Raw genomic sequence first — 13281 nt, forward strand, 5'->3', positions numbered from 1 at the left:
TATTGTTCCGAATGGTAATTTGGCACGTACCCTATGGGTATCTGCAAAAAAACCCACAATGAATATAGTAAAATCTCACAAATAGATATAGGTATGGGCACGAGTAATTACCCATTAAAATAAACGAGTATGAATGCGGACACAAATATTGTACTACCCACCTTGCCTCATACCTACACTAGATATTTACATAATGTCATTCATATTATTATTATATAAAAATGCATGTTTATCAATTTTTTAAAAAATATATCACTATTAAATTATTACACATTTTAATAAAAGTGTTCATTTCTTAATTAAACAATAAGATCCATAATTTTTTTAATATTGTTAAAAAATTAAATTATATGATATTTTGTAATTAATCAATTTAATTTTACTACAAACGCGGGTAAACGGGCACGCGTATTGAGGTACCCATAGAATATGAGTATGCGTATGAATATTGGTGCCCACGCGGATATGGGCTTGGGTATGGGGATTTTTTTCAAATTGTGGATATAGGGACGAGTACTATAGTACCCTACCCAAAACTTGCCCATTGACATCCTTATTCGTGCCGGTCAAAGGCTCAATGATCTACTGTTCCACGCCGATCAAAGTCCCAATAACACGGGGTCCATTTATCTAACATTCTCCAATAAGCCCAAGGTCTAAATACCTACACAAAAGATTTTCAAGTAGACAATCTCTAATCTTCACTCTCATTACAGTTATCTTAAACCCTAAACTGTCTTGGACATTGGAGTGTTAATCATGCAGGTATCCCCTCCCCCATCTGAACTATTGCATTGAAAATTAGCAATACCGATTCAAGATCAACGCTTCCAATTTAAGAAGCACCGTAATCACATCCTTCGATCCACAGTACCACAAAACTGAATCACTTGTGAAACTTCGTTTTGTCATAGCTTCTGTGACTTCCTCCATTTCTAATTCCGCGACAGAATAGTGGCTCCGTCTATGGGAAACAACTTTGAATTCCTATGATTTTCACAAATTTAGGCCCTACTTTTAACTCACTAACGAGTAACATCCTCACAATGTCGAATCAGAATCATACTCGACCTTCTGATCCGAACAATTTCTATTAAACTGCATACGCCTCCAGATCTTGAGAGCAATAGGGCACAAAGACAAGCACAAAGGTTTGTCAAAGCTTACCTGATGTCAGTTCCACCGTTCAGATCTACAGTCTCCTCGAAAATCCCGCAGATCAACAGGGATGACAGTCTCAAATACATATCTAGGATCATGTCGGTCTTTGAATGCGGTTTCTGAGAAGATCAGGCATAAACCTCGTCGGATGCCAACCAAGTGAAGAGGTCAACGCTTCCTACCACGACCGGGATTGTCCCGAGGGCAACAACAGACAGGTGTCGTAAGTTCATAGGTAATGGCTTCCGAGTGTCGTAAGATCATAGTTAATGTGGGTACCATAGCATTTCCTCTGATAGGATAGCGAAGCAGGGGACCACTATAGATGCTCTGTGAGGAATGTCCAAGCACTGGAAGTCAAGAGACTTGTCGGTATAATAGTGAAATGAAATACATATATGTATATATTTTCTATTATATCTTTGATGCTTTACTTAGTGTCTTGTTCCAACTTTAGGGCACAAAAGTGTGAATGCACGCTACATCAATCAGGGGTACAATCAATGCAGTTGATAACCTACTTAAAGACTTCGCGTGGGAACCATATGATTTCCTCTAGATGCACCCAAGGCTTCCACTGACAGGATAGCAAAGTAAGGAACCATTGGAGATGCTCTTTGAGGAATGTCCCAAGCACGGAGAGTTAAAAGACTTGTCGTTATCTACATTTAAAGGGAGTTCCCATTTTCTATTTGAGAAGGGAGTGAACAAGACGTAGTACATCATCCTCAATTTCCCTAGCCAACCAAACATCCCGGATATCCCGAAGAAGATCTGAATCCAAAGATGTCAGTATGAACTTACCATGGGAATTAAAGTTGTACGCATCCATTAGAGACTGGACATCTCTTAAGCCAAGGACCCAGTCCTTTGGACATCCAACCATTAAGCCACGTAGACAACATATCTGAGGGCTTGCAATCAGTATACACTTGCGGCTGGTTGTAAGATCTAATTAATATATTTGTAAGTTATTAATATAATAGTGAAATGAAATACATATTTGTATATATCTTATATTATATCTTTCCTGCCCTATTTCTTGTCTTGTCCCAACTTTAGGTCACCAAAGTGTGAATGCATGCTACGACAAACTGGGATACAACCAATGTTGTTGACGCTTGACTTAAAGACTTCTTGTGGGTGTTGTCGGAGACGCTTTACACATTCAACCAAAGCAATCAAATTCCCTTAGTGCCATGCGCACCTAAAGATTCCAAGGGTGATGTCGGAGACACTTTTCTTGTCCGACCAAAGAAATCAAATCCCCTCAGTGTAAAATTCACCTTCAAAGGCCAAGGATTCTATCAAAGACACTTTGCATGTATAACTACAACGATCAATTCTCCACAGCGTCTTGCATGCCTTTAGAATTCAGGGGAGCTTTTGTAGACGCTTTGCGCATCCGACTATAACAACCAATTCCCCCAGGGGTGCTATCAGAGACGCTTTGCACCTTCGAATACAACATAGAAATACTCCTTAATAAATAATTACGCGCAATCATGCGTAGCTAGTACACCCCTTCCGAATCTAGCCAATCTATGAGACGTGAGAGGTGGAGCCTGGATATGTCCACCTTATTAGAGCTAACACCTTAGGGAGGGGGACATTGATCATCAACCATTGGTCGGAAATGATCCTCTGTGAAGCGGAATGCTGTTAAAAAACACGGTTGCTTCTAGTCATATCCATTTACCTCTTGTGTAAATACAATTAAAAACATAACCACACTTAATCGAATTTATACCTTATCCATATAATATGATTAAGGCATAACCGCACGTTTACCTGGTTTCGTACGAAATACTTACAGGTGCAATTGAAAGCATAAACGCTTAAAGCCAAGCTCATATCTCACCAGTACAAAGCCAACGTATGGACACATCAAGCTGAACCATTGTTTCGCTTACGCAAGTACGTTCTAATTATGGCCATGTCTGACTGTGGACCTCCGTTTTTTAATCCCGGGCCATACCTCTGTTCTGTAGAGATACGTGAACTGACTCTTTTTTATCGCTTAATGCTTTCGCATTTTTGAAAATTCACAGAGTCGCCACCGACCTTTTATTTTATCCAATTAAGGAAAGGTTTATAAAAGAAACAGAAAAAAGACCTTTAAGAAATTCTGGGTAAGGGGGTAGGTTATACAAAGGGAAGGTGTTAGCACCCTTTGTATCCATGGTTATCCATGGGCTCTTAAGTTTGCTTAGCTCACTTGTTTTTCGATCACTTTTCAATTGCTCTGAAATTGCTCATATGTGGTTTCAAATACCTTTGTAATTTGAATTTTGTAATGATCCGTGTGTGGATGTATACAAAATGCTTGTTTATCTTTCGAAAGATGTTTTGAAAAGAACGTTAACTTTGTAATAATCCGTGTTTGGATGTATACAAAGTATTGTCTTTTTTGAAAGTTTTGTTTTGAAAAACAACAGTGTATGAGAATTTTGTTTGTTTTGATTTGAGCAAGCAAACTAGGAGGTCTACCCTGAGTTATAAGGTCTTTATCCTATTTCCTTTAAAAATCTATCCTTTCACCGGGTATAAACGCAAGGTTCGATTTTGTACTCAAAACAGTGGAATTTTGACTTTGATTTTGAAAAGAATGAGAAAGGGATTACCTGAAGAGGTGCAAGTGTGATTGTGATTGGATTCAGATATTTATCTTTGAAGTTAGTGATCTAACGGTTCAATTTTATCTTTGACATACACGCAGTTTATATTTGCTGGAAATTAAAATGCGGAAATGTAAAGTGCGGAAAGTAAATCTACGCTATTACATCGATTGTGCAGGAAATGTAAACTAGCCTATTTACATGAATTTGACATCCTATACATTTATCTAGGAATTTAAATTGCAAGAAAAATAAAAGGCATGTTTTTGGATTTTTTATGATTTGTTTTAATTATAATTAATGCATGATTAATTAAATTAAAATGAAGAAAAAAAAAAGATGAAAATAGATTTAAACCTAGAAATTAAGTTTAAAATATGTACAAAATATTTGTTAATTAATTTTAAAACAAAACTAATTTTTTTGGAATTTTTGAAATTGATTTGAAATTGATTTAAGTTAATTAAAACATAATTATGCAAATAATTATACAAATAATTAAAACTTAAAGATAAAATGATTCAAAATATGTACAAAATTAGTTTATAATATATAAACAATATTTAACACAAAGAACAGTTTTTTTTATGATTTTTTGATTGGTTAGAATAATTAAAAAGCAAATATATAAATATATACTAATTAATTATGCAAAATATTGAAATTTTGAAGAAAAATAAAATATTTTTATTTCAGAAAATAATATATTATTTTAGAAGTCTAAAAATATTTTGTGTATTTTTTTGGATTTTTAAAACTATTTTTAATTAATTTAACAAAGAAATTAAAATAAAAATAAGAAATAAAAGGATACTGATCAGGTGTGGAAATTAAATGAGGGAGTATGATGCGCATGCGTGTTCTGAGGCGTTGGATGAGCTGTTAAGCAAGATCAGATGGTCCAGACTTTGAGGCACATGGTACACGTTACACCTGCAAAACACTTGATTAGAGATAAATTTAAAAAACACGCGCGCGCTTATGAACCAATGGGAGGAAGACACGTCTTCGTCTTCAACCTTCAGACAAGGCCTTTAACAGCGCTTTTGTAAAAAAGCGCTATAGTAAGTGAACCCTGATTCTGCAAAATAACGAATAGGGGTAAACAAGCAAATAAATTTGGCGCGATGGTACCATTCAACTCGTCTTGTTCCACTGATTTTAACCATGTCTTTAATTTGCTTTAATTTTGGCCCTATTGAAGAACCCTAATTTTGAGCTAAGAAAACCCTAAAATGGTATATGCTACAAACTGCCATTAAAATCCAATTGAAGCTCCAGAAACGACCAGAGCTTCAAACCAAACACAATCATGCATCTACATCTTGTTAAATATGCGTGTGTTATGAGATATAAGTTGGTTTTAGTTTGAACAAACCGTGGCCTATATAGCTCGATTCAATGAGGTTTAAGACTTGCAATTGATTGGAATAGTTTCAGTGAAGCTCAGAGATGATGTTTGAATGCTTAGTTTGTATTGAAATGGACTGAAATTAAAAACTCGAATTTGAATTTTCTTTGAATTTTTTCAAGTGATTACAAGTGTATATGAGCAAGGCTTTGTTTCTGATTCGTGTCCCTTATGTTACTGAAGCATGCTAGCCTATTTATAAGCATTAAGTGCTTAGAATTGAAGCTAAGAAGCAACTAGTTGCCTTTGTGGAATTCTTGCATTTTTTATATTAAAAAAGCTTTGAATTATTGACCAAGTCCTCTTGCCTTCAATGCATCTGCCTTGCCCTTCAATTCTCTGCAGAAAGATGAAGATTCCTTGGGTGAGTCATGCTTGGAAGTTAAGCTACCATTTATCCATCCATTTTCCTTTTAATTTTAATCTTAAAATAAGATAAAATCATGCCAAAAATGGATAAAAAAGGTGTGGGCTTAGTCTTGGTCGTGGGAGGCCCATAACATCATGGAAATGATGTTTGAATGCTGAAAACTTGGCCCCATTTGGAAAAAATACATTTTTGAGCAATGTTGATTTCATGCATTTTCCCAAAATTTAGCCAACTTCAACAAGGTGTAAATCCCTCAATTTTTGTCATATGAAGGAGATCTTGCACTTTTTGGAAACCTCAAAGAGTCCTCTAACCAATGCCATTGGTCTCATGTCAAAATGATTTTTGAAGCTCCTTGTGTGTCCTTTTGAAAAAAGTGTCTTTTTGTTGACTTTGAAAATGACCTGTAATGTCTTTGATCATATTTTTCAAATGGTGAATCCAATGACCATGGGATCAATGGCATTTGAAAGATAATTGAATTTCCTTCAAGATGAGCTTTGGTTTGAATTTTTTGGATGAAGGATGAGAGAATTATGATCAGTCAAAGTTGAGTTGACTTTTCAGGCAAAAACCCTAATTTTGAATCTTAGGGTTTTGTTGATTTTTGATCTTTCCTTGATGAATTATGATCATCCAATGATCAAATGATGAATCCTTTGACAAAATATGGACTTTGACAAAAAATTTCATTTTTGACTGTCTGTTGACTTTTTGGTCAAACGGGTCGTCTGTTGACTGTTTGAGCTGCCGACGGTGCGTCTGAGTGAATTGCAGTTTGAAAATTTGTATGATGGTACTTTGAGATATATGGATGTGCATGAAATCCATTTGAGCTCTCAAAAACTTGTTTCTCCTGTAAAAACAAGAAAACCCTAGTCAGGGACTGTTTATGTAGGAGACAGTTAAGCGTACCTGATTTTTGTGCAGTGTTGAGTTTCTGCTAATCGCGTGATATTCAGAAGACTTCTAGCACAAAAGATCTTGGAATTTTGAATTGTGAAAGATTGATTTGATTGATGGTACAAAACACTGAGAATTGTACTGCCAGCAGTTTGGCTGTCAACTGACTGTCCAGGTATTGATGTAGCAGTTAGAGTGAAAAATCAACAGTCAAAGTTAATTTTCTTTTTTGTTGTTTTTGTTTTATGTTTTATGTGAAAAATGAAAGTTTATTTACATGACCTGTTAGAAACACAGACATAATAAATAACTAATATTTACTGCATGCGGGCAAAATTACCGATAATAACCCTGAAAATCATTTAATGCACAGAAATAGGAATATTTGACTGGCAGAAAACACACAAAATATTATCTTAGTAATTAAGCAATATTATGACAAATAGTACAACATTTAATACTGACAGTACAAATATTACATACTATATTGAACAGTACGACGAATAAACGGTACATTTAAGAAATAAGAAATACTACAAATTTCAGGAATGACGGTTAATGACCCATGCTATGAACAATAACATGTAGATGATTGGGAGTGCAACCATTGCAGGTCCACACTCTTCAGGACTATGCAGGCCGAAGAAAGTCATGATCACCGTAGCAATGGTGATGACCGTAAGAAACAGTGTCTCTATCCACTTTGCCATTCTTGTCAGGGAAGAAGAGAAAATAGATATGAGGTAGGAATTTGAAAGATGAGTTAGAATTTGATGTGAGATTTTATGGAAAAAATGAGAGGTATTTATAGAATGGAAAGAAGGATAGAGACGTTGGGGAATGATGTGATTCCGTACAAAAGGAAAATTTGAGTGGAAGTAAGATTTGAAAGAAAGTGGAGATAGTGTTGGGAAAAAGAGAGATTTGATTTTTGAAAAAGAGATTTGAAAAGATTTTTGAAAATAATGGAATATAGTACAAAAATTAGTGGGAAACAAAAGATAATAATAATCTACTTGTTACCAGTACAGTCTGAGTTTCCTGATTCTGCGCCTGCAAAAAGATTTAACTCTGTACCAATTGTGTCAGTACTATTTATCTGTAAATAAATAAATAGCATGTGTGAAGTAATAAACAGTATTTGGCGTTTGCGTAAGAATAAATTCAACTGCAAGCCAAATTACTGTATAAGAAAAATTCTAAAAACTAAGTATCTCATATATCAGGATCTTTGTTGAAATAAAAATCCATGATTATATGAGACTCTTAATTTTCAGATTGGAGTTTTTCTTGAAAAAAGATGTGGGCAAATTTTGGGGTATAACACTGACCATTTTGGCATCATTCCGATACAACGTGTACATCCTAAAGTGACGTACTCGCAACTAAGTAGTCGTACATGGCCTTACGAAAGACTTGGGGTTATTTAAACTTTAAGTGAATACTATTTACTGCTCTCTGTAGAAAAAAATGTGCAAACTATAGGGCTCGTAAGCAAGCCCTAACTTTCCTCAAATCTCAGTTGTCTGGAAACAACGGTTGAAAAAAGCGCAATACACAACCAAAAAGTACAAGCATGTGAAAGGTAAAAATATAAGTAAAAACAAATGTTGTTTACAAACTGAGGCTCAAAAAGCCCGACCAAATTTTACAAAAATAAAATAAAACATTTAGAATGAGAACAAAAAGACCCTCAAACATCAACGTTCGACTCCAAGGCACCCGTGCCATCTTTGGTATTCTCTCCAAAAGATGTGCGTAAAGGATCCAGCTGGTCAGCACTAACAGAAAGGTCGTGATAAAATTCTCGCACCTGTTGAAGGGATTATAGAGATTTCTGCCATGTAGCTGTTACCTTCTCCTCAAGACCTCTCAAAGCACTAATTGGGTCATCATTCTTCTGATGAAGAACTTTATAATCCTCTTCGAACACCACACACACTTCGGCCTCATCTTCAAAAGCATGTTTCCAACATTTCACTCCCTTAGCAAGAAAAGCCTTCAACCTTGTTATTTGAGGAGGCAAAATGGACTGTACCGATCCACCTCTTCCTGCAAAGAGTTGTAGGCTCAGCATTTTCCCATAGTTTAGTCAACTCCTTCTCAACCTCGGAATTTTCCCATTCAAGGGCCTCACATTTTTTATTCAGCTCATCCCGCTCCTTAGAAAGGTCGCCAGAGCTAATTACACTGTCTTAGCCAGCAACTACCATTGAGACCAAAGATTCAACCCTGAACAAGGTACATGAATCATGTGAAAAAAATACCCAACATGTCATTTGCAAATAAGATTCATACATAGGCCAAGTCCTTGTTAGCCATGACAACAATAAATTCCCTAGGGTGCTTGGTATCCAAGATGGAAGAATGCTAGGAAGCTGAAAGAAATGAGTAAGAGCTTCCTGCTCAGTACCCTCTGACAAGCGATCCCGTTTGGTAGAACCCTCTTCAACATAATTGGATGAACTATCACCCCAACTCCTCTAAACATGAGATGGAGACAGTGAAGGCTCATGAATAAAAAAGCCAGGCGTTGTAGTAGTCAATTGTTCCACCTTGTTGCACCCCAAAATTTGCCCATTTATTTATTCCCCAATTGGTCTTCATATTACATTCATGTGCATACCTCATTTAGGCCATTTATCCATTATATTCATCCATAGCATGGTTACCATCCAACATTGAAAAAAATAGCTTTTATGGGAAAGACATCTTTGGTCAAAATTTAATCAGGAGATGACTGTGGATATGGAAATAGGGTTGCCTTGCAAAATATCATTCACTGGACCCCCTTTGGTTGGAAAGTTGATTGAGAACTGGGTTGGAAACGGATTAATCGGAAATTCATCTGAAATCGGAAAATCGGGAGATGTTGACTTTTTAGTCAAAATCAGAGTCAACTGGATAATATTGACTATTTGGTGGAAAGTTGATCAAGAAAAATCAAAAGAAACAAATAAAATCAAAGGATTGTCAAAATTGCCATTTTTGGAAGCTATGATAAATATTGAATTTCTCATACTTAGAAAATTGTGAAGGTTGTGACACTGGATGACCGGTCTATTTCATCAACAGTTTATACCTGGTTAATGAATTTTTCGGGAAAATTTCCAACATCAAAATTATTCCTCTCATGGTGAGGAACAACTTTGTAGTTGAGAGTTTTTTCATTAGAGGCTTGTATAAAAAGATATGGCTTGAAGGAAATAGAGAAAATAATAAAATGGGCACTTAGAAACAAGATTCACTACTTTAATTAATAAAGGAACAGCATACATGAATAAATGGGCAGCACAAATGGTAAAGCAACTTGACTGGAAGCGTTGGTGCGTGTGCTCGAGCCCTGGTGGAGTCATTCCCACCATTTTATTTTATTTTTTGTCATTACTATCATGAGCAAGGCAGCCACTTCCAAGAGGTTTTTGACCAAGTTCCAACCCTCAAATCAAATTTTTTCCAACATCAAAGTTGTGTATCTCGTGGCCCTCTACAACATTGTAGTTGGGAGTTTTTTCATATGGGGCAAGGATCAAGAGATAAAAGGGCTCAAAGTTGGAAGATTTCACTAAACCAAGGCAAATCTCCAGGCAGCTTCTTCGCCAGCGCATGCAAATGATCAAGCACGTGGCGTGCTGATTTTAAGGTCGATTTTAGAGAAACATAAAGACTCACAAAATACAAACTTGGTATGCATCCTTTCATCTCCATGTTCTCTATCCATTGAAACAAAAATCAAGGTAATTGGATGAGTATTGAACCACATGTGGAGCTTCAAAGTCACACCTTCGCAAAGTTAAAACTGTGCATCCGGCCAACCTAAAAGCTGTGTCACGCGTACGGGTCAGATTTCAGTGGTGCCCCGTGAAGTTCCAAAGCGTTTTTCTTGAGTTGTAAGTGTTCTCCCTTCAAGCTACTAACACCAATTTGGTTCTATCACATGTCATCTTTGTATTAAGCATAGGTTTGTGCCCAAGGATACTCCATAGCATGAGTTATATATGTTGGAAGTTGGTGTCTTGCCCTAAGGTATGCAAACTCCATGTGAGCAATACAAGTTCGCGTATACGGATACATACACCAGCATTGTTTTCAATTGTCAAAACTGATTCTGTATATACTCATAGAAAAGCAAAAGCTTACTCCATATGGCCATGCAAACCATGCAAAAATAAAAGAGAAAAGGAAACTTGCTGCAAATGCCATACTTGTTCACTAAGTGTTAAAGAGAAATGTTACACTACAACAATCCACACCATAATATCCAATACCCTACACACATATATAAGTTGAAAACTTCATCACAAAAGGGGACCCTCACACTCATCTTCTCTCATCTCTCACTCTCTCTCACTCTCGCCATCATCACCACCACAACAACCACCACGAATCTCCATCTCAAACATCATACTCCATCAACCTTGCGCTCTCATCATCATCGTTCAATCATTGTGACCACTGCCATCTCCATCAAGCTCCCATGGTCATCGTTCACACCAAGATCTACAGAGTCTCGTAGCTGCACCGTCACTCTAATCATTCTCTCTCCATGAGCAACAAAGACGCAACGGCTTCTATCACCATACTGTAACAACTTCATCACCTATATTTGATCAACTCTCATCATCATCCTCTCAAAACTCAGTTCCAAGATCCAAGATCTTCATCAAACCTAAGTGCTTCATAATCATCATCATCTCCTTCAAGGAACAAAGAAAGCAATCTCCTCAAATCTTGATCAATATCTCTCCAAGTAAGTGACTCTCTCCATTGCTTTAGAAGCATATAGGCCTGGAACCCGTCATCAGGGATTGGGTTAGGATTTAGACCACCATGTTTTCATTGATTGTGTTGCATATGGTGTATGAACATGCTTTCTTTGAACATAGATTCGGTTTGCAAGATATAGTCTCTGTATGAATGTGTGATTTGCGTGCTTGAATCCCTTGTGTCATGAGGATTGCTTGGGTACCAATTTTGTGTGTTTTAGGAGAGATCTTGAATCTTAGGATTTTAAAGGTGTGTCTCGGTTCAGAAGTTAGAGATAGAATTAGGGAAAACCGATAGCATATTTGGAATCTATATTGAAAATCGAGTGGAGCCATTGTTTACTTTTTGTTTTCCGTGAATATTAACTCCGGCGCCGTCGCGGCCGCCGTCTTGGTTCGCCGGAGAAGGCGATGAACAGTGCCCCATATACTGTTCACGTGCTTAGCATGTGCATGCTGTATTGTTTTGTCCTCTTCCATTCCCTTTTGTGGTGTGAGGTGTCATGGTGTGATTGGTCATGGCTTGTGTATTTTGTCTTTAATCACTTAATTTTCTCCTTGACCAGTTGATGTGTGTTCACATGATATCACATAATATTCACTATATTTCACAATAATAAAAATAGCCATGCACTGCGTAATAATGTTGCAACTGTACATGAAGATTGAAATGGAAATAAAATAAATGTGGTACATGCAAACAAAAAAAGGAGTAATAGTAGAGATGGAATGGTGATGATGTAGTACAAGCTAGGCCATGTTCTTACGAGTGGGCCTAATGCCATTTTCGTTTTCCACACCTCTCTATCTGAGGCCCACGCGCCAGCCAGTGGGATTTTCAGTCCTTGTTCATATTACTTCTTCACCCCCTGTTGCCTAATATTTTAGTTCTATTTCAATATTGTTTCCTCTTCAATTTTTGCTTGCTAAATCATTTCCTCATGAAATAAAAAATAAATAAAAATATGTTTTAAACAGAATAATGTGTGTAGAAATTTTTGATATTTTTGTTAGATTTTTAGAACTTAGTTTGTTGTTTTTAATAAATCATTTTCTTTAGTGTGTTCATTCTCCTTCTATGTTTGATATGTTTTGCAAATTAATTTTGTTTAATACCTTAGGATCAAAGTTTTATCACCAACTTTTGTGTGACATCAGTAGACTCATATACCATATTGTGTGAAAAAAAATAAAAGTCTAATTCTATGTTTTGGTTAGGTTTTCATTAGATTTTCTATACCCGATTTATGTACGTTCCCAAACGGATAACCATGTGAATTTGACCTATAATTTGCTTTGCATTTATGCAATTGACTTAGTTTATTTTTGTACATGTAACTAGATATGTGTAGAGGTCCTAAGACCTGGAATTAGAATTTTTAGAACATTTCTTCTATTTTACTTGATTTTTCTTTCTTACATGTAAATAACTTACCTTTGGTTAACAATTGCGCCATAACTTGTCTAAATGACCCATAATTTTGTATGAAACTTTGTGACTTGATTCCATGATTGTTTAGACACCTATTAGAGGTCATTAGCTACTGACTTCTACCATGTAAATACATCGTTCTAACTTCACTCCTAATTTGAATTCTATTAACTAGTTTTGACCTAGTTTTGTATAGTTTTGTTAGAACTTTGTTTGTTTCAAGTTAATTGACTAACATAGATTGGTATAAGGTCTTGGACCTATAAATGAACTAATAGCTACTGACTTTAAGCTTTGTTCATGTTTTCATTTCATTTTTGTTTTGATTAATGGATGTTTGTTCGATGTTTGTTCGCTAATTGTTAAGTGACGATTTATGCGATACTTTGGTAACTCTTTGTGAATATTTTCGTGTAGTGCCATATGGCTTTTGTGTTTGATTTAGGACACTTATTTCCTTGTTTTGCTACTGCCCTAGGACTCTCTTCTCATCTTGTTGGAGTTGTAACTCCATTCTTTTGCCATGTTCCCTTAGACTCTTCCTTCTTTGTTAAGAGGAATTGAGATAGGTTAGGATAGTTATCCTTGACCTTAGGGCCACTTGTAGAATATAATAACTT

Source organism: Vicia villosa, linkage group LG5, assembly GCF_029867415.1.
Source record: "Vicia villosa cultivar HV-30 ecotype Madison, WI linkage group LG5, Vvil1.0, whole genome shotgun sequence".
Classification (NCBI taxonomy): Eukaryota; Viridiplantae; Streptophyta; class Magnoliopsida; order Fabales; family Fabaceae; genus Vicia; species Vicia villosa.